At 43.9% G+C, this 25,724-nt stretch overlaps 2 protein-coding genes across 4 annotated transcripts in view; both read right to left on the bottom strand.

Moving 5' to 3' along the window:
- The window catches only part of NOG (noggin), a 228,734-nt gene extending 214,767 nt beyond the window's left edge, over positions 1-13,967 (bottom strand). The window contains exon 1 of the mRNA XM_082212892.1: positions 13,958-13,967. The gene's annotated coding sequence lies outside the window, so the exon portion shown is untranslated. The remainder of the gene's footprint in view (positions 1-13,957) is intronic.
- The window catches only part of ANKFN1 (ankyrin repeat and fibronectin type III domain containing 1), a 250,655-nt gene that overhangs the window by 153,244 nt on the left and 71,687 nt on the right, over positions 1-25,724 (bottom strand). The window contains exon 2 of one of the 3 annotated variants that reach the window (XM_082212408.1): positions 19,769-19,843. The exons of the other annotated variants lie outside the window; for them this stretch is intronic. The gene's annotated coding sequence lies outside the window, so the exon portion shown is untranslated. The remainder of the gene's footprint in view (positions 1-19,768; positions 19,844-25,724) is intronic. 3 annotated transcript variants of the gene reach the window in all.

Raw genomic sequence — 25,724 nt, 5'->3', positions numbered from 1 at the left:
TTCCACCTCCATGTTCCTACCAGCTTTCCCAGCATGGTTCCTATTGCCTCCACAGGTGCATCACTGAGTAGACATTTCTGAAGCATGACTTCCGATTTAAAATACACACCCAACAGTGCAGAAAGCAGGAAGATATGATATGACATGGGGACATCGGAAGAAATGGTCTCTTTCCCCACAGATTACGACTATCCTTACAACCCACTGTCACAGTTAGCCTACAGCTTCTCATTATGTCTGAAAGATGCCTGGACAAGTTTAAAGCTAACAGCCATTTGTAATGTTTCCAGCTCTCGAAGCATGATTCTTTCAGAAGGCACCGGGGAAAGTCAAGGAGAATAAACCAGAGTGAGCTAGAAGCCGTGGAGAACACTGACAATGTCAAAGTGGAGCCTAAAAATAGAATGTTCTTCTACTCCAGACGCAAGAAAATGCATAACCAAGGGAATTTTAAGCGTGGGATCTACGCTGGCAAGAGCAAGGATATGCTCAGGTAAAGGGGAAACAGAGCACATGTTCTTGCCTAACTAATCACGCTGTAATAGTGATTAGATAATAGCCATTTTCACAGGCGTTTGGGGTGTATGTACAATTAATCTGGGGAGAGGGAGAAAGAGAATGGGATTGTGCTTTCCGCCCCCAACCTAACCATTGTTCCTTTGTGAACAGATTCTCCATGTGTACAAATTGTACACGCACAGGTTCCCTTACTTTCTCTCCCCACAAGTAGGGCGGAGAATTTTATGAAGCCACAGAGCTGGCATCACCTCTTTACCCTAAATGCAGGTTTGAGCCACACAATCCAGTGTGGTGTAGTGGTTAAGAGCGGTAGACTCGTAACCTGGTGAACTGGGTTCGATTCCCCGCTCCTCCACATGCAGCTGCTGGGTGACCTTGGGCGAGTCACGCTTCTCTGAAGTCTCTCAGCCTCACTCACCTCACAGAGTGTTTGTTGTGGGGGAGGAAGGGAAAGGAGAATGTTAGCCACTTTGAGACTTCTTAGGGTAGTGATAAAGTGGGATATCAAATCCAAACTCTTCTTCTCTTCCTCTTCTACTTTAGTCCAAAGGAGGGAAACCTGCAACTCCCCAGATGTTGTTGACTTCAACTCCCATAAGCCCCAGCCACCAAAACTAATAGTAAGGGATGGTGGGAATTGTATTCCAACAACTGGAGGGACACATGTTCCCCACCCCTGCTTTTAGCACAATAAGATTTATTACCAGGGTAATGTACAAAAAAAAAAAAGAACGATAAAATATCAAAAACAGCTTAAAAGCCATTAAGGCTGCAAGCCTGTATGCTTGTATGTGGAGCTTAATGGGCTTACTCCTGAGTTGGCATGGATAGGCTAGCACTGTATACAACAAAAGCCACTAATATCAGCCAATTGGCAACAATATACAAGTCACAGAATTCTGTATTAATTTATGTGCAAGTTGTGCCTAACCAACTCCTGGGGTCAACGTCCCTTTGCCCCACCCCCCATAAAATATTTGAGGGGGCCAGGGAGGCCATATTGATAGACATTGCCATTCAAATGTTGTGTGCTTACCGCTTAATAATAATAATAATAATAATAATAATTATACCCCACCCATCTGCCTGGGTTTCCATAGCCCCATTTGATTGATTGATTGATTGATTGATTGGCAGGGCAGGGATACCTGGGTTCCCCCAATATTTTGTTCAAGTTGGCACTGCCGGTTTTGTTTATTCTTTGGGTGGCTGGTAATCTCAGAGCCAGTGTGGTGTAGTGGTTAAGAGTGATAGTCTTGTATTCTGGTGAACCGGGTTCGCGTCTCCGCTCCTCCACATGCAGCTGCTGGGTGACCTTGGGCCAGTCACACTTCTTTGAAGTCTCTCAGCCCCACTCACCTCACAGAGTGTTTGTTGTGGGGGAGGAAGGGAAAGGAGATTGTTAGCCGCTTTGAGACTCCTGAAGGGGAGTGAAAGGCGGGATATCAAATCCAAACTCCTCTTCCTCCTCCTCCTTTTCTTCTTCTTCTTCTTCTTCTTCTTCTTCTTCGTAGTGTTTGAGGAAATGTGGCGATACGTTGCTCTGAATTTGACATGGATGAGACAGGATTTAATTTGCTCACATGCTGAGAAACAAATATGTTTACTTTTGCTCATCCATGAGAAGAAAGGGGCTATAGCTGGCTGAATTATTTCTCAAAATAATTGCTCATTTTTAATTATTATGCAGCACCTTCTAGCGCAGAGCACAATTCCAGCGTTAAAATCATAAGGGCATGCTCCGAGAGGCATAAAGTGAAAATTAAACTGGTTGGTAGTAGGATAAAAAAAGTCACTGAAGCATGAAAGCAATTACAATTGGGGTTTTTTAGTTACTATTAATGCTACATAAAATGATATTAACTTATTTTCACCCCTAATTATGGAAAGAAGGCCCAACACATACTGACACCTGACAGTACTCCCATATCTATCATAGTAAGGTCTGCCATTATTCCAAGAATAATACAGGAAGAAGAGGAAAGTAGAAGATGTCGCCAAATTGATTTGTAAAGCCTAACAACCAATAGCCTTTGCATAGCTTATGCCTGTTCAAACACCCAAAACCTCAAACACCCCTCCTGATTATGATGCTATCCTCTTTTGAAATATTTTGCTTTAACCAGAAGGTTGGTACCTCAAACTCTACAATTCCATGATTCTGTGAAAAAGAAGGATGAGGAGGAAGAGAGAGAAAATTCCAGAAAAAAAGGCTGGTTTAGGTCCCAGCAGCAGACTACTACCTCTGAAGGTGGTTCAGAAACTTTAGCTGCTGCAGATTTTGGCAGCCATGTTATTCACCAGGTCAAGACGGTTTGAGCAGATAATGCCAATCCTGACCGGACTTTCACTGAACGCAATACCTCAAGGCCTGCCTCTCCCCTTATGAACCGACCCAGACCTGGCGATCATCATCTGAGGTCCTTCTTCATGTGCCTCTTCCATGTGAGGTCCGGAGGGTGGCAACATAAGAACAGGGCTTTTTTGTGGTAGCTCTCTGTTTGGGGAGTGCTCTCCCTAGGGAGGCAAATTTTAATAATAATAATAATAATAATAATAATACAGTGAATGCTCGGGTTGCGAACGTGATCCATGAGGGATGCACATTCGCAACCTGCAGCAGCGCATGCACGGGTTGTGATTCGGTGCTTCTGCGCATGCACAAAGCACAATTTAGCGCTTCTGCACATGCATGACCTCTGTAACCAGGAAGTAACCTGTTCCAGTATTTCCGGGTTTTGGAGCGTCCGTAACCTGAAAAAAAGCAACCTGAAGCGTCTGTAACCCGAGGTATGACTGTACCGGTCAAAAACTATATGGGGGATGAATCTGGCACTTGCCAAGGTCTTCTGACAAATACCTCCACTGAGGTCGACATTTTCTTGCAAGTGTTGCAGAAGGAGAGAATTATGAAATGCACCCTCAGCCTAGTCAGTTGAGATCAGGGGTAAGCAACCTAAGGCCCATGGGCCACAAGCGGCCCACGGGGGTCGTTTAACTGGCCCACAAGCCACCCCCGAACCAAGTCACCCACTTGGCAGGTCCCCACACGCTGCGCTAAATCGGCGTGGCGACTTGCTTCCATGGTGCTGGAAGTCATGTCTGCGCATGCTCAGATGACGAAAATTGCATCTGCACAGACGCAGACACCAAAAATCGTGGCTGCGCACACTACCTGGCCCACAGAGGGAGCTCCGCTGGAGTGAACCGGCCCAGGTGAGGTAAACCTTCCCGACCCCTGGTTGAGATGGTTCAATTTGGAATTCTACTTTTGTGGTAAGCAAGGATGCAGTAGAAGCCTCTTTCTTTCTGAGCCTCTAGTTATGCGATTGGCAAAGTAGAGGATAGGTCTATGGAAGCATTATGCAATCAACTATTCAAGTTGACAAGTATACTCTCGAAGCATACTCTCAAAGCTTTTACCCAATTTTGACGAAGCAGAACAAGATTCAGTGCTACTTCCAGAAAAACGATACGCCTCGTGGAAAACTGTACTCCAAAATAGTCTTCTGATATGGGAAAGGCACTCAGATAAAGGGTGACAAAAATATAGGGCTCAGTTTGGATTGTTTGCTCCCTACCAAAGTTTAGAAGGCATTTACCTGAGGTTTAAATCAATATGACGCAGGAAATGTCTGATGAGATCTCCTGACATTCATGTTTTCACTTTCCAACAGCTGTAGGGGGCTCTGATTTTTATCAGAGCAGCAGTGTGCACTGTGTGCAATTTAGTCATTTTCCCCATGCTGTTTTCTCAATCTAAATCACTCCTCTCTCCAAGCTGTTGCTAGCACCCATAAGGAATTTGTGTGTGTGTGTGTGTAAACAGGTACAGATGTTCATGCTATTCTGTGTGGCTGGAGCCTTTATCAAAGCATTTCCCAGTTGCAGTTGTTGATCCAATAGGAAGGAAGGATGTTGTTGTTTAGTCGTTTAGTCGTGTCCGACTCTTCACAACCCATGGACCAGAGCACACCAGGCACATCTGTCTTCCACTGCCTCCCGCAGTTTGGTCAGACTCATGTTGGTAGCTTCGAGAACACTATCCAACCATCTCGTCCTCTGTCGTCCCCTTCTCCTTGTGCCCTCCATCTTTCCCAACATCAGGGTCTTTTCCAGGGAGTCTTCTCTTCTCATGAGGTGGCCAAAGTATTGGAGTCTCAGCTTCAGGATCTGTCCTTCCATTGAGCACTCAGGGCTGATTTCCTTCAGAATGGATAGGTTTGATCTTCTTCCTGTCCACGGGACTCTCAAGAGTCTCCTCCAGCACCATAATTCAAAAGCATCAATTCTTCGGCCATCAGCCTTCTTTAAGGTTCAGCTCTCACTTCCATACATCACTACTGGGAAAACCATAGCTTTAACTATACGGACCTTTGTCGGCAAGGTGATGTCTCTACTTTTTAAGATGCTGTCTAGGTTTGTCATTGCTTTTCTCCCAAGAAGCAGGCGTCTTTTAATTTCGTGGCTGCTGTCACTATCTGCAGAGATCAGTCTACATCCCAATTCCAAAGAAGGGCAGTGCCAAAGAAAGCTCCAACTACCGCACAATTGCACTCATTTCACACGCTAGCAAGGTTATGCTTAAAATTCTACAAGGAAGGCTCAAGCAGTATGTGGACTGAGAACTCCCAGAAGTGCAAGCTGGATTTAGAAGGAAGGATGACAGAAAAAGAATTTGTCAACAGCAGACCTTTAGTTGCTGGCCAGGTTGTCTTGCCGCTTAAAATAAGGCTATCTAAATCACTATACATCCCCAATTTTCTCTATGTAATCATCAGCTTGCAGGACACAGAAGCAGGCTCAGTCTGAAACAGCTTTGCCAAATCTTCCTTTCAGTGATACTTATGTTCAATGAAAGGTCAGATGGATTTTTAAATTCTAATATTCATTCACACCGCAGAACTTTTAAACAGCAATGGCCAGCAAATCACCAACATTTGGTTGATACTAAGAATTAGATTTAAGTGTTAGACTAGGGGTCAGTTGTGAGATAACAGATATGTGCAAGCATGGGCAAATAGGTCGATTCCAGTTTCTTATTTTTCCAATTTACGTTTGGTTGGACACGTTTCCTCATCAGTTTACTTTTCTTTTTTAAAGTCCTCGTGAAAATTCATCAGCATTCTCCCAATATACACATTTGCAATGCAATTTTGTTGAATACACACATTTTTCGAAAGCATTTCTCCTTAATACAATGCATTTTAATGCACCCTTTCTCCTAATACACATATTTTGCACTTGGAGAACAGCATTGGGAAATTCAGAGAAGTGGGCATTTGAAAAGACAGCTGAGTTTCCATTCATGTCTTGTTTCAGGAAGTGCAAATTAGCCAGAATGAAGTCCTTCCCCATCTCTAAATATCAATAAGGATGAGCAGCTTATGCTACTCCCCTCAGTGCTATAAGTTTCTTCTGCTGTGGGTGACTGTGTGGTTTAACTAGGACAATTTCCAACATCAGTTTCAGAACTGGGGCATGCAGTTTACTGAAGCTTTCCATTTGTATCTGCCCACCCCACCCCAGCTCTCTGTCTTTTGCAGTAAAACACTGCAAAAAAGCAATTGTAAACATAATTACTGTGTTTTACTGATGGGAATATGCACCTGTGCACATGCATGAAAGACCGTGCAAAAGGAATATTGCTACAGCTATACAACATCAATTTCAGAACTGGGGCAAGCATTTTGCTGCAGCTTTCCATTTGTATCTGCCCAGCCCAGCTCTCCATCTTTTGCAGTAAAACACTGCAAAAAAGCAATTGTAAGCAGAGACATCACCTTGCCAACAAAGGTCCGTATAGTTAAAGCTATGGTTTTCCCAGTAGTGATGTATGGAAGTGAGAGCTGGACCATAAAGAAAGCCAAAGAATTGATGGTTTTGAATTATGGTGCTGGAGGAGACTCTTGAGAGTCCCATGGACTGCAAGAAGATCAAACCTATCCATTCCGAAGGAAATTAGCACTGAGTGCTCACTGGAAAGACAGATCCTGAAGCTGAGGCTCCAATACTTTGGCCACCTCATGAGAAGAGAAGACTCCCTGGAAAAGACCCTGATGTTGAGAAAGATGGAGGGCACAAGGAGAAGGGGACGGCAGAGGACGAGATGGTTGGACAGTGTTCTAGAAGCTACCAGCATGAGTTTGACCAAACTGCGGGAGGCAGTGGAAGACAGAAGTGCCTGGCGTGCTCTGGTCCATGGGGTCACGAAGAGTCGGACATGACTAAATGACTAAACAACAACAGCACACATAATTACTGTGCTTTACTGATGGGAACATGCACCTGTGCACATGCATAAAAGATCGTGCAAAATGAATATTGCTATAACTATATAAGCAGAGCAACATCACTCTCCCCCTTCCCCACCTGTAAATACATTTTTTAAATATGTACCAGGGCACATGCCCAGTGTAAAACACCACACTTGACTAATGCCCCTGATGCACACATGTTCATTATAAAACACTGCAGGAAAGGCAATATAGAAGCAATAGCACACTTGAATATTTCTTGCAATTTTCTATGATGTATCAGCATTGCCAAAGGAAGAAAAAGACAGGTATCTACAGAAGGAATTGAAAGCTGTGGCAAAACTGTGGAGGTAGACCAACTCTGTACATCAGTTGAAAGGTTCCTAATGCATCATATGCTCTTTGGAGGGCAGGAGGAGATCAAATGATTTGCAATAGCAGTCTAGGGAGACATTTAGACCAGGAGAATTTCAGGTGCATCCTTAGGCAACACCATGAGCTTCTGTGAACACCTAGTCCAACTCTCAGCATAACCATGACATCCTAGTATGCCCTTAAGCAAGAAACCATCTTGCAACCTCAGCGTAGACACACAATTCACAAAATGGGAATAACCAAAAAATGGTCCACTCTACAAGGTCCATGAACGGATTTTAGAATTAATATACAGTCCGTTCCAAAACCAAAGTGTTCCAAAACCAAGGCGCGCTTTCCCATAGAAAGTAATGCAAAATGGAATAATCTGTTCCAGACTTTTAAAAACAATCCCTAAAGCAGCAATTTAACTTGAATTTTACTATCTAACGAGAATAAACAATGTACTACAGTCACACAGTCAATCAGTCAGTAGCTGAACTGGGTTCCACACAGACACAAAAACAAAACAAAAAGAGCCGCAAAAACAAAAACACAAAATAAATAGCAAAAAGAGACAGACCTCAGCATAACACTCAAAACGGAAGTGTGGCACTCAAATCGGAAGCGTAATACTCAAAATAGAGCACTTTCAGCTTTCGAAAGTAGTTTGCAAACTGGAACACTTGCAGTACTTCTGGGTTTGCAGTGTTTGGGTTCCAAGTTGTTTGAGTACCAAGGCATTTGAGAACCAAGGTACCACTGTATGTAAAACTGAGTGGCTAGGATTTATTCATGCTTACCAAGCTTTATAAACCCCGGCACAAATTATCCATTAAATATGATTTTCTGAAATTTTTTGGCTTGAGAAGCAACTAATAAGCAATCGAATGTGGTACATATCCATAGGATGCAACAAAGGCAGGGAAAAGTCACCTAAAAACATATTGCTTAGAGGGAGGAAAACCTAAAACACATTAATAGAGGAATCTGAATTTGCTCCACCAAATCAGGATAACAATTGTTATATTATGTTATGACACACAGCTGTTCTCAGCTTTCTTGTCGTCAGGGCAGACAAAGCGACTCCTTGGGTAATTACATCATCCTTTTCCACTGAGGCAAAATCCACATGCTTTCAATAGGGATTGATAAGATATCCCAGCTAGAATTGGGGGCAATATTTTGCCCTTTGTGTCTGTGTTAAAAAATGATCGCAGGAAAGGTAGCAGTTCAGATCCTCTCCTGATGCATATTCACAAACACGCAGTCTGCCTCCCATCCCCATCTCTCCAAGACCCTTTGGTCCTGCATTTATCATTGCCTGGTTGTGCTGACATGCACAGGAAAATTCAGACCTGAGATCTATTCTTAACTACCACTGCAGCTGGAGCTGAATCTCATCCTTGACAAGTGGATCAGAGCCGTTCATCTTTTGCTCCATATGCTGTGAAAAACGGCACACAGCTCCTGAGCATTGACGTAAACTTGAACGACGCCCTCTCCGCTCACCCCCAAGCTCCCAACCCACGAGCTGGCACTGTTAAAGACCCTCCCAATACAGTGGTACCTTGGCCCCCGAATGGCTTAGCTGTTGAACAAATTGGCTCCCTAACGCCGCAAACCCAGAAGCGCTGTATTTTTCGCCCCATAAGACGCACCTGACCATAAGACGCACCTACTTTTTGGAGGAGGAAAGGGGGAAAGCCCCATTTTTGGGGGGATCAGATCACAGTTGTGCAGCTTCTTTTGCAAAGGGGAAAAGCCCCATTTTTTTGAGGATCAGCTCAAAGTTGTTGAGCTTACTTTGCAAAGGGGAAAAAATCCTGTTTTCATGGGGTTCAACTCATAGTTCTGCAGCTTCTTTTGGAAAAGAAAGGGAGCCGTTTCTACCAGTTTCCAGACAGATTATCAGCCAGTCACATGTTGCTGGGGAAACAAACAACCTCCGTCTACAGAACATTGCACAATGGAGGCCTGGGCAAGGGGTTGGGGCCGGAAAGGGAGCCAGCAATCAACCACACATTCACTCCATAAGACGCACAGACATTTCCCCTTACTTTTTAGGAGGAAAAAAGTGTGTCTCATGGAGCAAAAAATATGGAAGTGGCTTTACACGGCTTCCGATCTGAGTGCAGGAAGCTCCTGCAGCCAATTGGAAGTTGCGCTTTGGTTTTTGAATGGTTTTGGGATCGAACGGACTCCTGGAACGGATTAAGTTTGAGAACCAAGGTACTACTGTACTTAAATAGCCTGCAGGATGCCAAAGGGCCATTTGTGTATGGTCCTTGCACAGCACAGGAGTTCCAGATTTCCTGAGCTAGAACTTGGGTTTGCTTATTTATTTACAGGTGGGGTTGGAACTCTACTGTTCAGCCAACGCTTGAATCCAGCCTAAGGAAAGTTTGCAAGGAAAGCATTCTATAACTTACAAACGTGTGGTCTTTTTCTATGCTATGGGAAGTGGGAAATTTTGGAAGGAGCTTTTAATGGAACTTGCTTGGAGGGGTATATTTTAAAGTTCTAACAGCCTATATTTCCATGCTTTGCTTTGCAGCATGATTTGTCATGTTAAACCTCTGCTGGGGTTCTCTCACCAAAGAGTACTTGCCGCAGACTTGGATCTTCAGATCCAAGAATAATCCCCCCCCCCAGGTTTCCCATTTAAGATAATTATGTGTACTCATCATGAGCACTCATTCAGGAAAGCCACTTCTGCCTAAGGAGGAGGTGTGGTTGCAGGCTTCACACCACCTCCAAGTGTACGGCAGGTGGAGGCCAGCCCAGCGCAATTGGGGGATTCCCAGCTGCGTCACCCCCTAGCTGGCCAATTGGCTGGCTCGGGGGCGTGGCCTGCCCTACGTAGGCAGGACGCGGCCAGGGATCTCCCTCTTTGCCGCCTGCATTGGTATTGTTCTGTAGGTGGAAGAGGGGAGGTAGCGCCATCACCTGCCTCACATATTGAAGGGTAGTCCGTTAAAGGATTCCGGGGGGCGTGGCCCTGTCCGAAGCCTGGGAAGGTGGGGGCCTAAGGCGGTGACCCTGGGGGAGTTCCTAGTTGATGTGCATCAGCAGGACTCCCCCTATCGGTGGTTAACCCTTCCCGGACTTCAAGCAGATGGGCTGGAGTAGGATATAGTTGGTTAGGTCCAATGCCTAAGCCAATACCACTCATCACCTGTAACCAATAAAGTTGTGGCCTTTTTTAGCCCATTAACCTTAATAATTGTGTCATTATTTCCACCTGAGGGGTGGTGTCAGGAACTCGCCACGCAAGTACTCTGTATTTTACAGTGGAAACTGCCACTTTCTCCACGAGTGCCTTTCAGGACTGTTGCTTCGTTCATCAAGGTGGGCTAACTTCATTTCTCTTAGGACAAAAGCAGCCAGGTTGGGCTCTGATTTTGTTGACTGATTGGTTGGCTGATAAGCCACTTCTTGAGTAGAGTTCCTAAAGCAGCTCCCAGCCTACTATAATTACATTATACAGATACCGTAATTACATTATGCATTATTAAAATTTGAAACAATCAAATTACAGACCACTGGGGATTTGAATGTCTTCCAGGGAACTGTGTGATACCTTTTAAAAAATGAGGCAAATCTTAGTCCCTGCTGTCTTTCTAGGACAGAGGGAAGATAAAGATGCCAACTACTACATCTGAAGCAGATTTTCACATCCACACCCCTCAAAATCCCTCTAAATGTAAGTCATTCAAAATGGATTTTCTGTTGCAAGGAAAACAACAAATGGGTTTCTGTTGCAACCCATTTCATTTTTATTTATTTATTTATACAACCAGAAAAAAACACACAAAAAGAACACAAATACCAAATTACACACAAATTACAAAAATAACCATAGACACATAATTTTCTTGGCAAACAATAAAACATCTATTGGTCTTAACACTAAAGACCCAACTTCCCGTCTATTCCATATTTCAAATTCATATTACATATTGCCAATACACATTTTTTTCATAATTAAACTTATTCTCAATAAATCTAATTTCTTCTATCTACCTAGCAGCTATCACTGAAGTTCCTCGAATGCTGCAACAGAATTTAAACTACTATATTTATTTTTCAGATATTCTTTGAAAACCTCCCATTTAGAAACAAATTCCTGTTTGGATTTATTCTTTATTTTTTCTGATAAACCATCTAATTCTGCATATTCTGTCAGCTTTTGGATCCAATCTTGTATAGAGGGGATTTCATTACTCTTCCATTTTGTTGCAACCCATTTCAATGGTATCAGCTGCAACCATTAGTGGCAAATATGGTAAAGAATTAAAATCATATTTTTGGCACTCTTATTTCTTATCATAAACACCTGCAAAATAGTTAAGCTTCCAGTGTTTCAAATTAAAAACAAGTCCTTGAGTGTTCTGCAGATCCCAAGAGTTTTCGCACCCTGAAGGAAGGCTGTGAGGTCTAAACAGATCTGACAACTATAGGGTTCATTAATCAGATGACACAAAACAACAACCTTTCTCCACACAATATCAGTAGAAGTGAGAGCTGTCATTTAATAGCCTATCTAATGCAAACTGCTTTTTAAAAAGCTATCTCAACAGAATGTTAACTGTTACATGTACAGTGTGGCTTCAACATCTGGAGAAACAAACTGCAACTACAGTTTGCATAACGAAAGCTTTCTCAGAATTGCAGTTGGATTTATAAGCTTTTACAAACTCTGAATTTCAGTATTCTAACATGCCCATTTCCATTTACTTTGTTTGGTCATTTAGTCGTGTCCGACTCTTTGTGACCCCATGGACCAGAGCACACCAGGCACTCCTGCCTTCCACTGCCACCCGCAGTTTGGTCAAACTCATGCTGGTAGCTTCGAGAACACTGTCCAACCACCTCGTCCTCTGTTGTCCCCTTCTCCTTGTGCCCTCCATCTTTCCCAGCATCAGGGTCTTTTCCAGGGAGTCTTCTCGTCTCATGAAGTGGGACTACTCAGGGAGTCTACTCTTCTCATGAGGTGGGACTTCTCACTACTGGGAAAACCATAGCTTTAACTATACTGACCTTTGTCGGCAAGGTGCTGTCTCTGCTTTTTAAGATGCTGTCTAGGTTTCCATTTACTTAATCTCCACTAAATTAAAAATCTTTTTTAGAAAGAAGCAGGGAGTCACAGCACTGACGTCTCACTATTTGCAAAACTGTTTGATGACACCACCCAACCCCCATCCTCCTCTCTAACATTCCTTAATGTGACACACACACACACACAAAACATGAATGGACTTTAGAGAAACTGAGATTTATCAGAGTTGGCCACATTTGCACGTTGCAGTAAACCAGCATGCCTGTCCTGCTTTACTGTGTTAGTGAAAAGAACACAAAAAGATGCATTACATTTGTGGAAATTGTTTGTAAAAATGTGTATATTTGTCAAAATTGCATAAAGAAAAATGTGTATATTAGGAGGCACTCACGCTAAAATGCTGGTGAACCTTCATGGTGATTTTTTCTTTAAAAAAAAGCATAATCACAAATTGCTGCAGCAAGGTGGAAAACTGAATGCAAGAGTGAAAAAATCAGAAATGTAAAGAACCAAAACTGACCAGTACATCAAAACTAACCAAGAAGTGCTGGCTTACTGTAATTTGAGAATCTGGGCTCCTGGTTCGTTGTTCTGAAGCAAGCCAAGCTTATAAACCAGCCTTTAAAGTTCATTTATTTATTGAAAACAACCTCTGAAGATGGTTTGGAAACTTCAGCTGATGCAAAATTCAGTAGCCAGGCTGCTCACATGGACAAGGTGGTTAGAGTATTTAATGCCAATTCTGGCTCAACGGCACTGGCTGCCAATTAGTTTCTGGGTCCATTTCAAAGTGCCAGATTTGATGTATAAAGCCTTAAATGGCTCAGGACCACAATACTTCAAGGACCACCTCTCCCCATATGAGCTGACCCAGACCCTGTAACAATAATCTGTGGCTGTTCTTCATATGCCTCCTCCTGAGAAATCTGGAAGGTGACAACATGAGAATGGATATTTTCTGCTGTGACTCCCCACTTGCGGAATATTCTCCCCAGCAAGGCTCGCTTGACACCTTTGTTATATCGTTAATATGGGGTGTATTTTTGTGTTTTTATATTGTAACCTCTCTGTGAGCCTCGGATGAAGGCTGGTATATAAATAAATTACCGTATTTTTTGCACCATAACACTCACTTTTTTCCTCCTAAAAAGTAAGTGGAAATGTCTGTGCGTGTTATGGAGGGAATGCCTACGGGTGGCATGCCTACGGATTTTCCTCCTCTAAAAACTATGTGCGTGTTATGGTTGGGTGCGTGTTATAGAGCGACTAATACGGTAAATCAATGTTTTTACTCCCTCTCTTCAGCCTTCCAAAAGACTTCCACAGCCGGTAACAAATGCCAATGACAACAGACCCTCCAAGTGTCCCTATTTCCAGGGACAGTCTGGATTTACAGAAGCCATCCTGGTTTCTGATTGGATCCCGGAATGTCCCGCTTTTCCTTAGGACGTCCCTACTTTCCCCGGAGAAATGTTGGAGGGTATGTGATAAGACAGTCCCTGTCCTCAGGCTTATCTAAAAGAAATGACACAATTGGAAATGAGATTGTGAGGGAGGGGGAAACTATCACACTTGGGCTCTGAGAAAATGAAGAGGAGAGAAATGGAGAAATGAGAGTAACAATGGATAATAAGTGTGAACAAATGCAGCAAGGTAAAAGAACTAGGTTTCAGTTAATGTGGCTTCCTCTTTTCTTCCAGGTATGGTTCAAGATGCTGGCTTTGCATTAAAATGGCTTGTTCTCAGGGACCACCTTTTTCATTACGCTCCGCTGCCACCCCTAAATCAAGCATCCTTTTGATTTTTACCAGATTGTACTGCCACGAGTCCAAACAAGAGGCACAGATAGAGGCTAGAGGCTTTATTGATGGCCACACCACCTCTCTCTTCAGTGGAGACTTTCATCGACCACTGAGCCAATTCGTTTCTGGAAGCTCTACAAGATGTTCATTTGGACTAGCTTGTAATAGCCAAGGCTGAGCAGATATGGGAGAATCAGTTGGTTTCTGAAATGGAAAACAATATCCTCAATTCCTAGAATGGGGTGAGATATTGTTGTTTAGTCGTTTAGTCGTGTCTGACTCTTCGTGACCCCATGGACTGGAGCACGCCAGGCACTCCTGTCTTCCACTGCCTCCCGCAGTTTGGTCAGACTCATGTTGGTAGCTTCGAGAACACTATCCAACCATCTCGTTCTCTGTCGTCCCCTTCTCCTTGTGTCCTCCATCTTTCCCAACATCAGGGTCTTTTCCAGGGAGTCTTCTCTTCTCATGAGGTGGCCAAAGTACTGAAGCCTCAGCTTCACGATCTGTCCTTCCAGTGAGCACTCAGGGCTGATTTCCTTCAGAATGGATAGGTTTGATCTTCTTGCAGTCCATGGGACTCTCAAGAGTCTCCTCCAGCACCATAATTCAAAAGCATCAATTCTTCAGCGATCAGCCTTCTTTATGGTCCAGCTCTCACTTCCATACATCACTACTGGCGAAACCATAGCTTTAACTATACGGACCTTTGTCAATCTGCCTACAAACTGAGATCCAGCTCTGAGGGCCTTCTGGGGGTTCCCTCACTGTGAGAAGTGAAGTTAAAGGGAATCAGGCAGAGGGCCTTCTTGGTAGTGGCACCCACCCTCTGCTTCCCGACCAAGCGGAACCAGAGTTTTAGTAATGCTTTACTTGGAAGTGACTCCAATTGAGCTCAGTGAGTCTTACTCCCAGATGAATGGGCATCGGATTGCTGGCTCAGTCACTTGTTCCTCCTAGCAATCTATTAGATACAAATAGTATTAGATACAAATAGGCTGCTCAACAGCATCAGTATGTGCCTTATTTTAATCCTGTTGCTTTCTCCTCTTCTCCCTCCTCTCCCCAGTCAACACAAATCTAGTTATGAAAACCAGTTAAAGCCCTGTTTACATCCACTTGAGGTGCCCAACTAAATTTGGGCTGATGCTGTTGTGGTTCCATCAGCCAGTTTGGCCATTTCCTTGTGGCTCTTTCACCCACCTATCTGCCAATCTACCAAGGTCCGAAGTTCCAGAGCTCTGGAGCAACAGTGAGGCAAGAATGTTTGACCATACTGTAAACCAGTAGCATGTGAAAAATGATTTTCTTTGCCTTGGCAAAGAAAAAGCATCTTCCTCTTCCTGTCGCCTGCAGCAATGTTCCTGATACATCTATATTAGTATATACATAGTACTTATTTCATTATATACAGTGGTATCTCGGTTTTCGAACGAAATCCATTCCGGAAGACCATTCGACTTCCGAAACATTTGAAAACCGAAGCAGTTACTTATGGAAGCATTTACTTACAGAAAACTCAATATGGAAGCCTCATGGCATGTTCAACTTCCAAAAAGCATTTGAAAACTGAAGCAGTTACTTCCGGGTTTTCGGTGTTTGAGAACTGAAACGTTCGACTTCTGAGACTTTTGAAAACCGAGGTACCTCTGTATGTATGTGTGTATATATATATATATATATATGCAGGTTTTGGTGTCTTCGGGTGTCTTCCCGTGTAAGAGTCGGGGTGTCTGGGCGACGTTTCGACGAGGTCTCACTCGTCATCTTCAGGCTGGTGCTTTCGGCTTCTTGTTACTGGAACAGAGCAGAATCTGGTGTTTGAGTTCCTATAAATACTGTTGAGGGGTGTGGTGTATAGCCTCCAACCTGCATTCCTGTACCCGTGAAAATCTACGAAAGCATATATATATATATATATATATGCAGGTTTTGGTGTCTTCGGGTGTCTTCCCGTGTAACTTTGTATTAATGTAACATTTTTGTATGCAACTCTTCTTTGTAATATTTTGTTGAAGTTCTCTGACGTTGCTTCAGTTTTCTGTACACTGCTTAGAGATATTTTAAATATACTAAGCGGTATAGAAAATCAATAATCAATAATCAATACTAGCAGAGGGACTTATGTAAAACATGGCTGGCTCACTGTGGCTGGTCTTGTTACCTTTGGAAGAAATACCTGCCTACCACAGCTTTGTTTGCAACTGAACTGCAGCATTTTAGTTCCAAACAGAGGAAGCATCTCCTCATGCAATTGTGATAGAGAAAGGTGGAGATGGAGGTGGGTGCTAATTCACAGGCTGGGGAGGCTGTTAAGAATCCAGTGTATTGTGTGTGGAAGGTTGTTAAGCGTATTTCATTTTCCTTGTAAGCTTCCAACCATCGCCATTACAGAGTTGTAACAGTTCTAACGTGAGGGTAGTCTTGGAGAGATTTTGCAGGCAGGACTAGGAAAGGATTAACTTCAAAAGTTAGGGTCACCCTGTGTCCTGTTTTTCAGAGGCCTATTTGAAGAGCTGTCACAGAAGAGTCCTCTGTTTGAAATACAGACAAAAGAAAACACTTTTTCATGCAGCACAGGCACATGTGATCCGTGGACTTAGGGGTACTAGTCTAGTCCCCTAAATGTTCCCGGTAAATTGGTGTGTTAATTGTGTAGCTTTTACTCCAGCCCGTTCATATTATATCATGATATTTATCACACTGAAGGGGCAAATGCTCTCTGTTTGAGAGCTATTCCCAGTTCATTTCCTGCTAAATCCATGGCGTCACAGCGTGCAAATGCATCGGTCCCTGCTTACGACACTGCTGATGAGTCATCAAAGAGAGCAGCTGGGGCTGAGGAACAAGAAAGCAATAACTTGTCCATCAAGAGAAGTAACTACAGGGGGATTGCTGGCATTTGGTGCATGACGTTTAATGTGTCTCCTTGCGTTCTGAAGACACCGCCACGTGGTTCCCCCTGCCCGCGGTGGCTATTAAAAGTGTATATTTTCATGTGTTGAAGCGCTTTCCAAGCACAATTCAAAATGTTGGTGCTGACCTTTAAAGCCCTAAACAGATTCAGGCCTCTACAGTCATACCTCGGGTTAAGTTGCTTCAGGTTGAGCGTTTTCAGGTTGCGCTCCACGGTGACCCAAAAGTAACGGAATGCATTACTTCCGGGTTTCGCGCTCGCGCAGGCGCTCAAAATGACATCACACGCATGCGCAGAAGCGGCGAATCGCGACCCACGCTTGCACAGACGCGGGGGGCGTTTGCTTCAGGGTGTGAACGGGGCTTCGGAACGGACCCCACTCACATCCAGAGGTACCACTGTATGTCTGAAGGAGTGTTCCACCCTGTCATTTAGCCTGGACACTCAGATCCAGGACTGAGAGCCTTCTGGGGGTTCCCTCACTGTGAGAAGTGAAGTTATACGGAACCAGGCAGAGGCCATTCTTGGTCGTGGCACCCACCCTGTGGAATGCTCTCCCATCAGATGTCAAGGAGATAAGTAACTATTCAACTTATAAAAGATATCTGAAGGCAGCCCTGTATAGGGAATGGTTTTTTTGTTGTTATTTTTTATGTATGATGGAAGCCGCCCAGAGTGGTGACCCAGTCAGATGGGTGGGTTACAGATAATAAAATTAATAATATTATTTATTGCTACATTTAAATCTTCTTGTACATTTTGATAGTATTTGTGAAGAGACATATTTCTGTCCCAAAGCACAGGACTGATTCACTACCCACCACTATAACAATAAGATGTGTATCTGTATCCTCATCAATCACCCCGTTGATATCCTACCATTCATCTAAGGAGCTCAAAATGGTTATTTCATCCTCATAGCAAAACAATCCCATGCAGTGGGTTTAGCAACAAAAGGGCTACTGGTCTGAAGACCTCCCCTGTGATGAGTTCTTATTTTAGTCATGGAAGTTGCTGTGGGTGTGATGAAATATGTCTGCATTGCTTTTTTATTCATTTTAATGAACATGGATAGCAAACTATAGTTATTGCCCCATTGCAGTTAGTTTACACATCACTTGGGAAGACAGGCGAACTAATGTCAGTGTCGAAGCAATGATTCTTCAACATCAACTTCGTTGGACTGGTCATGTTGCGTGGATGCCTGACTATGGTCTTCCAAAGCAACTATACTCTATTCTGAAGTTAAAAATGGGAAGCGTAATGCTGGTGTTCAACAAAAGTGGTTCAAAGACTCTGTCAAGGCAAATCTTTAAAAATGTAGTATAAACACCGACAACTGGGAAACACTGGCCTGCAATCGCTCCAGTTGGAGGACAGCCTTTACCAAAGGTGTCATGGGCTTTGAAGACACTCAAACTTAGGATGAAATGGAGAAACGTGTTACGAGGAAGGCATGCTTGGCAAATCCTCACTATGATCAACTCCTGCCTGGAAAACTATATCACTGTGGAAGGACGCGTGGATCCAGAATTGACCTCCACTGTCACTTATGGACTCACTGTTAAGACTGTGTTCATGGAGGACAATCTTTACTGAGCTACGAGTGATTGCCAAAGAAAAAGAAGGCAGTCGTCTTGAAATTTGTTACATTCAGATTATTATATACGTTTCAGCTCATATGACAAAAAGGAGCATATGTAGCTACTTCTTTGTCTGCATTGTGTTGTTTTTTTACGCAATGAAACGGCAAAGATTAGAAAGTCACAAAAGAAAACGCACGTTCTTCTGAATTCTAGGCAACCGTTTACAGGTTGCACTAGAATGCATTGCAATTGCTGGAAGGTACATCTTGCCTGCTTTTAAAACGGAGCCTTTCACCTTTGAAAGTTAGTCCTTGCTCAGTCACCATCTCACCTCCCCCCTCCCCATGACATCAGGACGCCTGGAGCCCAGCAGCAACCCAGTCTCCTGGTTGCAAGTAGTGTCAAGGTTCAGAAGCAGGTATCCGAGCCCTGTGACGAATGAGTCTCTGTGTTATGTGAGACTGTTTAAACAAACACAGAGATGCTTTCAAATGCAGCCTGAATACCTAAGATCTTTCCCTCTCCCTTCTTCTTCTTCTTCTTCTTCCACTCTCTCTCCTCCTCCCTCCTCCCACCCTCCTTCTCCAAAACAGAAGATTAAGCTCGCCATAAACATGAACCGATGAAAAGAATTCACATGGAGCTCTGAGTGGTGCCACAGGGAATAGCCGCTGGAGAATTACAAATTGCTTCTGGAGACACTAGTCTCCCTTTACAGCACATTAACATAAAAGTACACATATCTTCTTTCTATAAGGCACTAACTTGTAAATTAACCTTTAATGGAGTATAAATGATGTCCTGAAAGAACTGCTTATGCAGCAATATTTATGATCTAGAAAATTGCAAATATTTACAAGATCATAGGTGTTAATAGTCTGTCAAAAATGTTTGTATATTGTACATACATTAAACCCCCAGTTAAAGGCCGCGCTGGGGGGAGGAGACCACCCTCTTTCAAGTCTAATATAGGATTTCATTTGCATGCCATATATGCCAATCTCTATAATTAGACTCTATCTTAAGATATACCAAGACAATTTTAGAGGGAAAGGTAACTTTCTCGCCAGAGTCCATTTATTTTACAGCTCAGCGCTGCCTGCCTGTGTGAACTGTCTGCTACATGATATTGTCTGGGGAAAATTAGCCTTCCATAAAAGATCTAAGGTTTGTTCCAGCAAATTGTCCCATGGCCAATGCAGCAATCTCAGTGAAAACAGAGGAATGTTCAGGCAGTTACAAGCACTGGTTGGAGTCAGTGACTTACTTACTCTAGAGAAGCCCCACTACTGGCGCTCATGCAAATTTCAGACTTCCAGGTTTTACTTTTGAGGTTATACAATACCCTGCAAGTAACACATAAAATCTATTTTTAGAAAGCCAAAGAAATAGCATAATCAGGGCCTTTGGAACTCAAAAAACATATCCCAATAGTTTCCTGCTCTGTTCAGTGGCGTAGCGTGGGTTGTCAGCACCCGGGGCAAGGCAAGTAATTTGCGCCCCCTAACCCGTGGATTTGCGCCCCTAACCCTAACCCCCAGATGTTGCACTCAGTGCGGCCGGCCCCCCCTGCACCCCCCACGCTATGCCACTGTGCTCTGTTCTGGGATTAGGTGAGATCAGTAAGTAAATTTTTGAATGCTGAATGTGCAGGTGACTATCTAGAGACAATGGGTAAAACTAACACCACTAACTGCTGGATAAAAGTTTAATGGTTATTGTATTTGTTTAAAAACCATTTTTTTAAAAAAGAGTGGAAAACCATTCCTATCACTGTCAATGGTCCTCAGGGCTGGATTTAGGTTTGATGAGGCCCATGCAACCAGTCCATGGCACCCTATATATAGAAATGAGCAAACCAGTGATATTTTAGGGAGCAGGCTAGCAGGCAGGGCCCATTACGTACATCATAGGAGTCTACAAATCACTGTTGCTGTATGTAGGTTTTATTTTATTTGTTTTTTATCTTATATTTTGGAAATGTACATCCAGTCCCCCCCCTTTATTTTTTTGGGGGCCCCTTTGGGGCCATAAGCTATAGCTTGTTTAGCATATACGTAAATCCGACACTGATGGTCCTCTGCAAGGGGATGATGGGTTTGTCCTCATGGGGCCCTCTTCCATTTTGGACATTCTGGGGTTCCTTGGTAGAGAAGAGACACAGAATCAAAGAACTGAAGGGCTAGAAAGGAACCCCCGGGATCATTCCAGTCCAAACTCCTTGAATGCAGGAATATGCAGTTGGTTCATCTGGGGAATGAACCTGCAACCTTGGCGTTATCAGCACTGCACTCTAACCAACTGGGCTATCCAGAGTCCCATGGAAAGGTTGGTGTTACATATGCCAAGGGGTCCTGTGCTTTTTGGACCTTTTAAGCTTCCGTAGTTTGAATGCAGCAATGATTTGGGAGGTGGGGCTTGATCCAGACATTTTGCATAGCAGTAAAAGGCTACTTACACATCCCCCCCCAAAGGACAAAGGGGTACACAGATTTGCATAAAATGTACACCTATAAATTTACATCTATAAGTGCTAATGTATTGGTAAAGTAAAGGTAAAGGGACCCCTGATCATTAGGTCCAGTCGTGACCGACTCTGGGGTTGCAGTGCTCATCTCGTTTTATTGGCCAAGGGAGCTGGCATACAGCTTCTGGGTCATGTAGCCAGCATGACCAAGCCGCTTCTGGCAAACCAGAGCAGCACACGGAAACACCGTTTACCTTCCCGCCGGAGCGGTACCTATTTATCTACTTTGACGTGCTTTCAAACTGCTAGGTTGGCAGGAGCAGGGACCGAACAATGGGAGCTCATCCCGTCACAGGGATTCGAACCGCTGACCTTCTGATTGGCAAGTCCTAGGCTCTGTAGTTTAACCCACAGCACCACCCGCGTCCCTAGTAATTGCTATATTTAAACAGAAATATATTTCTCACACTGACCAGGTAACATATGTACCTGTTAAATCGATCCAACTTCAATGCCGTCTCTCTTCTCGTGGCTATTCATCTTTAATCCACATTTTGGCCAGACAGCCTTTCAATTCAAAGGCCGCCTTCTATAAAGCAACACACCTGGTCACTCTTAGCACCACAGATCCTGAAAGTGATGTCAGAAGCCTGTGTCCCAAGTCTTTCAAGGGCTTAGCAATGACTCTCTAGATTGTACAAGCTCTAATTTCTGAACTGCATCAGTAGAGCGTAGAGCAAGGTTTAAAACAATGCACCATCTAGACTGGTTTTATGTTGGAACTGGAAATCCGTTTGCATACTGGGGAGCATATTACCTTCTGGGCAACCTTTTGGAGGCCACAGGGCAGTGGTGGGCAGGAGCACAGACAAGAAAGAGCAGAGCAATGAATGTGGATTTGACCTTTGTACAGTAGAATAGTTTCCACCCATGATCACACACCCCTCTCCATATTCCCTTAAGGCATCATCTGCACGATCACTATTGAGCTATCATGCCCTCCAATATTTATCTGATGAAAAGAGGGACATCTTATTCTATTATTATTATTATTATTATTATTATTATTATTATTATTATTATTAGCCCACCCATCTGACTGGGTTTCCCCAGCCACTCTAGGTGGCTTCCAACACATGTAAAACATAATAAAACTATACAGGGCTGCCTTCAGGTGTCTTCTAAAGGTTGTAGAGTTACTTATCTCCTTGGTTCAGGGGTCGCATAACTCCATACCCTCCAACATTTCTGTGTGGAAAAGAGGGACATCCTACCATACCCTCTAAAAGGGACGCAGGTGGCGCTGTGGGTTAAACCACAGAGCCTAGGACTTGCCGATCAGAAGGTCGGCAGTTCGAATCCCTGCGACGGGGTGAGCTCCCGTTGCTCAGTCCCTGCTCCTGCCAACCTAGCAGTTCGAAAGCACGTCAAAGTGCAAGTAGATAAATAGGGACCGCTCCGGTGGGAAGGTAAACGGTGTTTCCGTGCACTGCTCTGGTTCACCAGAAGCAGCTCAGTTATGCTGGCCACAAGACCCGGAAGCTGTACGCCAGCTCCCTTGGCCAGTAAAGCGAGATGAGCACCACAACCCCAGAGTCGTCCGCGACTGGATCTAATGATCCGGGTACCTTACCGTACCCTTTAATATTTCTCCAATGGAAATAGGGATGTCCTAAGGAAAAGCAGGACATTCTGGGATCAAACCAGAAAACGGGATGGCTTCTGTAAATCTGGAATTGTCCCTGGAAAATAGGGACACTTGGAGGGTCTGAGCTATTTCAATGGAACCTCTTGAAAAAAAGATATCCCATTGTGCTGAGCTCCTTTACCACCCCATACAATTTAATATCTTCCACCTGTATTATTCACACAGTTTATACTGGTTTAAACCGAGAGTCTCTTATTTACAGCAACAGTGGGCCCAATTTACTGGAGATTTTATATTATCCAATAAATGAGATCAAAAGCAGCTCATTTCCTAACTTCACAATGGATTTAATGCAACCACCACAAAACACTTCTAGTGAACCACAGTTGCTGAAGCTTTCAAGTTTACGTTGTTTGTTCCCTAATCCAGAGGACATTCAAATAATCTAATCATATCCCTCTCCCAACCCCAAAAGAAAAACACGACATACAAACCCCACAGACAAGGCATACCAGGGGAACAATAAAAGTATGGTTTCTCTCAAATCACCAAACACTTTTAATTTTCTTTGAAATACAAGGAGAGCATAATCTGTCTGAGACTCGATGCTGTATAAAATCATTAAATGGCATGAAGTGGCTTGACCTAGGCTCCTCCTAATATACAGCAAAAAGTCAAAGAATGTCCATGACTGACCATTAGCAAACAAAATAAATCCACCTTGCTGAGCTGCTCTCACATAACTGGCTGAATTGGAAGAAGTGCCAAAGATCCATATTGTGTGAGTGTCTGGAGGTGGTTGGAGGATGGATGACAGCTAACAGATTGAGGTTGAATCCTGACAAGACAGAAGTACAGTTCTTGGGGGACAGGCTGGTGTGGAGGACTCCCTGGTCCTGAATTGGGTAACTGTGCCCCTGAAGGAGCAGGTGTGCTGCCTGAGAGTCATTTTGGACTCGCAACTGTCCATGGAGGCGCAGGTCAATTCTGTGGCCAGGGCAGCTGTCTACCAGCTCCATCTGGTACACAGGCTGAGACTCTACCTGCCCGCAGACTGTTTTGCCAGAGCGGTGCATGCTTTAGTTATCTCCCACTTGGACTACTGCAATGTGTTCTAAGTGGGGCTGACCTGGAAACTACAACTAATCCAGAATGCAGCAGCCAGACTGGTGACTGGCAGTGGCCACCAAGACCATACAAGACTGGTCCTGAGAGATCTGCATTGGCTCCCAGTACATTTCCGAGCACAATTCAAAGTGTTGGTGCTGACCTTTAAAGTCCTAAATGGCCTCGGTTCTGTATACCTGAAGGAGTGTCTCCACCCCCATCATTCAGCCCGGACACTGAGATCCAGCGCCGAGGGCCTTCTGGTGGTTCCCTCGCTGCGAGAAGTGAGGTTACAGGGAACTAGGCAGAGGGCCTTCTTGGTGGTGGCACCTGCCCTGTGGAATGCCCTCCCAGCAGATGTCAAGGCAATAAGCAACTATCTGACTTTTAAAAGACATCTGAAGGTGGCCCTGTTTAGAGAAGTTTTTAATGTTTGATGCTGTAGTATGTTTTTAATATTCGGTTGGAAGCTGCCCAGAGTGGCTGTGGAAACTCAGCCAGATGGGCGGGTTATAAATAATAAGTTGTTGTTGTTGTTGTATTGGGATAACAAACCATTATTTAAAGCCTCGTCACTTGTTCCATTAAAAACTGGAACGGGCTTCTCTTTATATGTCTTTCCCGGTGCTTCCCACTTCCACTCCCCCAACCAGTGATGACGTATGAATTAGTTAGGCTTCATTTATAGCTGGAAATTTGTATTGGAGTACAGCAGTATGTTAAAATAGCGGCAAACAGCTGCTTGGGGTGTTGACCTCCTGCTTTCCACTCCTGAATAACCTCTGACTTTGTCCATCAAAGGCCTCGGCAAAATATCCCCTCCCACAGTGGGTTTGATGACTGCACTTCCTGCTCACTTCCTGTTTACACTGGCTCAGCTTCTCCTATATTAAACACGCCCCTTAAACATGCCCATTGGATGACAGGACTAGACACCCTCCAGCCCATTATGAGCAGGGGAGTGGTGCAAAGACCACCTCTCTCTGAGCAAATGTGGCAGAGGCTGGTGTAGGTGCCTTTCCCCCTATTGGAAGGGCTCTTGACAGGAGTATGCCCACACCATGTTGTGGTTTCGTCCCTTTTTCTGCTCATCTATCTGTGGGAACCACTGTGCTGCGCACCCACGGCTGCCATTTCCCAAATGTGCCCATTAGCCCCCAAAGTTTGGGTACATCTCAGGTGACCTCCTTTTCTTTGAGGGAAACAAATTTCATGAATTGGACCCAGTGAAGGATGCACATGCAAGTCCCTTCAGCATGGAAAGAAAATTGTCGTCAGGGCTACTATGCCTGCAGATCAGCACTAAGAATGAAACGTGGATCTTGGCTGAGCTTTTAGTATTTGCTGAATCACAGCGATGAGATCTTGTGGCGCTTTCACAGATCCCTAAAATAAGCCATACAAGAGGAGAGTTGCAACCGATAACACATCTTTGTAGGCCTTCTTTGTTCCTGCCAGTCTTGCTGTGGACTTTTACATGTAACTTAAGCACAAAACCAATAATAAGATATTACTACCTGTGGGTTGTTTTGTTTTATTTTAAAAAAAGGTTCTCTGTTTTGGCATTAAAGAATTCCAATTGTCCTGTAGAATATCAAAGTTCTCAAAGCTTCATGTGTCTGGTGCCACCATCTGAACCAAATTAACATCATGAAACTAAGATTTCAAGGCAAATAAAAATACTATATCATCTTAATAAAAGCATCATGTGGCATGGGAAAACGAAGGCAAGAAAGATATAATTTTATAGGCCTTGCCCCTGCTCCTCTTACTGCAAACTGAAATTTAAAACTACTAAAAGAAGCACACATCAGGAGCCACATAATGAATCTGCTACGAATATTGGGCCTGGCTTTGGAGCTCGCTTTAGACAAAAGCCTTTGGAAACAATTGGGAGAATTGCAGGACTGTAGCGAATAGCCCTCGCGGCTTTGAATTGTGTGGGTCAAGCAGTCTATATCGTCTTTATCAAAGTCGTGCTAGAAGGGAGGGGGTGAGATCCTCA

Source organism: Podarcis vaucheri, assembly GCF_965113315.1.
Source record: "Podarcis vaucheri genome assembly, chromosome: 2".
In the NCBI taxonomy this organism is placed as follows: Eukaryota; Metazoa; Chordata; class Lepidosauria; order Squamata; family Lacertidae; genus Podarcis; species Podarcis vaucheri.
The sequence above is the reverse complement of the archived record's forward strand: the minus strand, read 5'-3'. Positions and strand labels throughout refer to the sequence as shown.